Source organism: Cupressus sempervirens, chromosome 3 (genome assembly GCF_028749045.1).
Source record: "Cupressus sempervirens isolate cs-2001-9-10 chromosome 3, ASM2874904v1, whole genome shotgun sequence".
Lineage (NCBI taxonomy): Eukaryota > Viridiplantae > Streptophyta > Pinopsida > Cupressales > Cupressaceae > Cupressus > Cupressus sempervirens.
The window spans coordinates 773,527,446-773,533,330 of record NC_143120.1 but is presented as its reverse complement, the minus strand read 5'-3'; the positions used below and the strand labels follow the sequence as shown (position 1 = coordinate 773,533,330).

At 32.2% G+C, this 5,885-nt stretch overlaps 1 pseudogene; it reads right to left on the bottom strand.

Annotated features, from left to right (window-relative positions):
* Positions 1–216: 216 nt before the first annotated feature.
* Positions 217–808, bottom strand: LOC149569084 (chaperone protein dnaJ 15 pseudogene; annotated as a pseudogene).
* Positions 809–5,885: the final 5,077 nt, after the last annotated feature.

The following is a 5,885-nucleotide window of genomic DNA, read 5'->3' as shown; positions in this document are numbered from 1 at the left end:
CCTCTCCTTTTGTAATTCGTAGGTCCCCTTCAAAAATGTAGCCATTTCCTATGGCTTCCTCCTATTTTGATTCTCCTTGCCTCATGTGGTCTTCTTGTCATTCCTTCAATGTGTGGGAAATGAACTAGGTAGCTCTGTATTTTATGTCATCTCCCTTCTTTGAAATTCAAATTAAACCACTTCTTTTTATTTGATTTATCCCTTACATCAGATAGGTCATCTTCTCTTTGGATTTCCATTCTTAGAATCTTCAAAAGACTTTGCACAAATAGCCTCAATGGTATAGCTTACACTCTAAAAAAATGTCACCATATACTACAAATATGTGTGTGCTTGCTTTGAGCTCTAAAACTTCATAAGGTTGAAGGCCTTCTAATTTCAAATGCAACATCAAAATCCTTAGCCATAACCAATGCATTGATTGATGAATCAAGATGATAGATTAAAAAATATAAGAAGTACATTCCATCTGAAGTAACTTTACCTATCTTTTCACTATCTTCCTATATAGCTAGCCCATAACCACTATTTACCTCTTGCTCAAAATAAAGAAGCTTAAATTTGCTTTGTGTAGGTGAAGTGACTCTAACAAGTATTCCAGCTTCAACTTGTTCTTGTGATAATTACCCCAAAGAAATGAGCTCCTTGATTTCTTACCTTGTCATTGATAGGCCTTCCAAGTGGCAAAGGCCTAATGGTCACTATTCCATTGAGAGCATCCACAAGAACATTAGCAATTTTGTTTTGTTTTAATAGGCACACCAAGCTCGCTAAACAATGCTGCCAACATAGTATTTTCAATGTCCATATTTCCATTATCAATTGCCAAAACTATTCACTAACAGGTATACTCTGACAAGATGCATCAAGAATTGCATCCTTGTACCATCTAAGCTTTGTTAAATTTAGATTATTTGCTAGATGTACAAAGGAAATCATTGCTTGTACCTTCACATCAGAAGACCAATGATCCAAGGAGGTTATTGCAAAGGGAATAATGAGCTTGCATGATGATCCAAGATATTGTACCAAGCATCATTTTAAATAATTCTTAGACCATGAAATTTTAATAAAAAAATTCAGTCTAATCCCCTTTTAATCATCTTGAAAATCCCAAAATGCCCTATCATTCTAACAAAATCAGTCAAGCCCCTAAGTGGGTTTGGTTAAAAAAAAATTCATTTCCAAACAACTAAATTGCTAAAGTGATCCATTGAACCCATTGTAATGGTTATAATCAAGTTTGACAATTGATTAATTAATCAAAACTCACTTTATCATTACTCTACAAACTATGATTTTTAGCTAATAGGGCCTATCGACTGGCTTTAAAAACTGATTGAAACAAATAATTGGCCTCTGAAATCAGACACACTAATTATTTTTTTTGCACATTTGTGGAGTTTGGTTTTGGTCCCTATAGAATAGTAGGGCCAATCTACAGAGCCAAAAAATAATCTATTTTGGAATGACTAGGCATAAAGGGCTCATAGGTGGTGAATCTGCAGGGTTGAAAAATAGGGGGAAATGACCCTTGGGGGTACAAAAATTGGGATATTAGTTTACTATTAGGAGGATATTATAAATCTGTGATTGGGGTTCATGATGAATAATAGAAAGAAAATGGTGAGCATTCAAAATGGACTACTCAAAATTTGCAAACTGGAAGTAATGTCAGAAAAGTAGTTTTTTGCAAATGGAATGGACTTGGGAAAGTGTGTAGATGGATTCATCAAATTTTGAAAATTGGGACACTCAAAAGTATTTTCAAAGTACAACATAGTTGTACAATCCATTCAATCTCACCTATCATAGATTTTGAGATTTGACATCACAAATAGGGGTACTGACCAATCTGCCTTTTTTGACACCAGTAAAAGGTTAGAATTTTCATTTGGAATTGCATTTGGAAGCTGATCAAATGGATTCTTCATAAGCTAAAATTTGAAATGTAGCAAGTCTCTAACTCTAAAATGCAATTCAAAAGGAATTTTAGCATTTCTATCAATTGGGTCAAAGTTATAACACTTCAAATAGGGCTTTGTAGAATTTAGAACAATTCACATCAGCATGACAACAATAAATGACCAACATTGAGGGATTTAAAACAACTAGAAATCTAAAACATAGGTTCGTTGGTATGAAAAATAAGCATTCCAAAAAATGCATGTCATGAAACATTACTGGGTGTGAGATATTTGATTGCAAACAAGGGTTCCTGTCTCTGTTTGACACTTGGGCAAAAATGTAGAATTAGAAGTTGCTCAAAATAGGACTTCATGGTAGAATTAGAAGTTACTCAAAATAAGACTTCACGGAATGACTTAGAATGACAATTTATCTTCACAAGATAAGTGGATGTACTAAATGCAAGGTGTTAGAAACATTAAACACCTCTCAAGCCTCAAATGGGTAGCTGGGTACATGTGCATCAAAAAACACTTATAGGGCTTGAAGTTCTTAATGGTACTTAAAATTGGGGCTTCAATTTTGAGTCCCAACAGTGGCTCTATTTGGAGATGCATGTCCCTTGTAGGCATGGAAAGGATTCAGATCTCTAGAATAAGTAGACCACATATTTGATAGCAAAAACTTCTCTCTTGGACAACTTTATTGAAAGAAAGAAATCTACTCCTAAACTATAAAAATGATGGCCTCGAGTTGCTGAACTTCAACAATTTTTTTTTACCTCTATCAAATATTTGATTTTCATCTAGACTCTCATAAGGTAAGCTAAAAAAATATCTTCTATTAGTTTCACCAATTAGATTAGCATCTTGAAACAAATTACTTAGCAAAATGAAATGACTTCCTTCATTCTCATAATCCATACATACATCAACATTAATCTCTACATCATGCTCACTATGAGAAAACAAATCATCATGCTCACAAATATCAAACTCAAACTGAAAATGTTCCCCAATAGAAAAATCATGCATGCTATCAATTTTGAATATGAAAGCTTCATACTCAACTTGGGGGAAAGGATCACACATACCTTGAAATTGTGTAGCCTTATGTATAGCCAGAGAGTATTCACATGAGCAATTAGATATGTACTCACACATGTCATCAATCTCAACATCTAAAACTAATTTAGAATCATTAGATGGTGCTTTGAAATCAGCAAATGGGTTAGTCATCATGTTAGAGTATTTATCATAAAACTCATCATAAGGTGCATGCTAATTTGCATTAACAACTTCGTCAAACACCTTGTTATCCATATCATGAGATGCAACATCATCATCATAATCACTATAACATCTAGAAGAACAATAATCTGATCTTTTACTATAGTAGGATAATGTATCATTATTAAAATCATCCTCAACTAAATTTAAACATTACATGTGTTCTTCAAAAAGTGGGTTGATAACTCCATGTGAATCTCCTTTATAGATATTATAACAAGTGATGTGTTGATCAACATCAAACTCCTCACCATACAATGGATTTGTGAAAACTTTGAAATAATTTCTAGCATCACTATCATGGATACTTTCAGGTTATTAAGAAGAAAAATTATAATCATCACACAAAGATACATTGTCCATTCCATCAACAAAGCATGTAAAATATAAGTCAATGCTATTTCCATTGTCTTCATTAAGGTGGTTCAAATGTCTTACAAACCAATTATCTTTAGGTGTTGTTGCATTAACCTCAAAATCATTTGTATACTACTAGTTACTACTACATGTATCTTCAAGACATTTATCTACACAATTAGGTACTCCATCCTTATAAATAACCTCTTTGTCCTTATATTGTGTAGACAAATCTTTTTCACAACTTTCAACCTCAAGTTGACCTATATAAATTTGAAATGGAACTTCACTTTCATATTTAGAAAAAGAACTTATACCTCTACTAGCACAAGAGTACTCACTTCATTGCTTTCTTCTTCCCAATTTACATCAGGTTCACATTAAAATGAACATGTACTACCATTTTCCTCCTCTTGACTCGAACAACAAATCTCATCATTATCTTCAAATAATGTTTCTTCATAGTATGTTAGATCAACAACTTTTTCTTCATCACTTAAAACATGACTTCCAGCTTCTTCATCCTCATATAGAGATGAATACCTTTCCTCTTCATGATTCATTATGTTTTCAACATAAAGTAAATCACCAATAGGAGAAAGAATGACTGAATTTATATCTTGCATATCTAACTGATCAAGTGAAATAACTTTGTCATCTATTGTGGTGATATCACAAACATGTGCACTATATTCAACAAGAATGGACTTAGCTCCACTTCATGTTCACTTGTTTTTACTTCTAAATTTTCAACAAAATTATTGACAACAATAGTAGTACCTATTTTCTGATCTAAAATTAAACATTCTTTATGATATTGATTCTTTCTTTGAACCTCATATTGTCAGCAAGCATTCCTAGAGAAATGACTCCTAGTTAATCCATATTTTATGTTGTTTTCAATCTCTATTACTATCATGAATACCTAGTGCAAAGCATTATGTTCTTTATCTCTTAATAGATAACTCGTCTTCTTGTCAAATTCATTAAGATAAACCACTAAACACACTTGATCATCCGAATTATACCTTTCAAGAATCTCATTCAAAACTTTTGTAAATCTAATATTAAATTTAGGAACTAACTCACCATTCTTGATTTGGATCTTCAAGAACTTATCAAAATAATCAGAGATACTTACTCTCACCTCGAACTACTTTATGAATACTAAGAGTAATAAATCCCAAGATGAAATAGAACATGCTAGCAGAAAGGAAAACCAATACCTAGAACCATTTTATAAAGTTTGAACAAACAACTTGATTGAACATCTTCATGAGAAATTTCATAGTAACTAGTCAAATCACTAAACATCTAAACATGATGACTAGCTGAAATTTCATGGATCCTACCAAATTTAGGCAAATAATTTCAGAGATTATATGACATAGGGTTCAGGAAACCATGAATACCATCAAAAACTAATGGCATGTATCTCTTGGTAAAAATAGATCTAGAGTTCTTATCCATGGATCGCATACAAGGTGAAGGGAAATTTGACATTTCTCACAAAATTAAAATTCATTCACCATAATTAATTTTAGAATCTGTAACTTGTAGTAGATCTTAAATTTTTTACCAATTCAAAACTTAGAACTTACTTCAAAATGCAAAAACACTTTTGTTGAATCTATTCTTTGCAAAGTATGTTGAGATAAATCAAACCATTATCCTACTTAGTGCTGGAAATACCACTTGATGGAGAATCTTTTGTAAGCTTACTTTCATGGAAATAAAATCTCACAAAAGTGGGAAAAATACCTTTAGTGTTGCTACATGAAACATTCATCTATTGATTGGCACTGGTGTTGATATGAACTTCCTCACACCACATATGAAACCATTATAGAGCCCCCACCTCCTTGAAGAGGAAAATTAAATCATGGCAGTGACTTGTTCTTGACATAATAATACTTACAACAAATACACACAAGACTAAAACACTTATCAGTCAAGAACTTATGTATTCCCTCTTCTTGCTTACACTTAGAATAACTTTCAAATCTACATAACCAAGCTGAAAACCCTTTGAAAGTAGTTATATAAAACCAATTCACATTGGTATAGAGATCTTTTAGAGAGTTGCCACTCGCAATCATGAGAAAGATTTTAAAACATGATTCATAACATGACAAATATAAATTGGATTTTCAACTTATGGGATTTGCAAATCATCAAACACTTTGAAAAGAGAAAATATCTTTGAACAAGTTTGACTGTAAACTTTCTCAATAGTACATGCAAAAACTAAACTTATTGAAGATTGACTTATAACAATCATAAAATACAATTTGCATCCAATTATCACAACATATTGCTATCCATGCATAA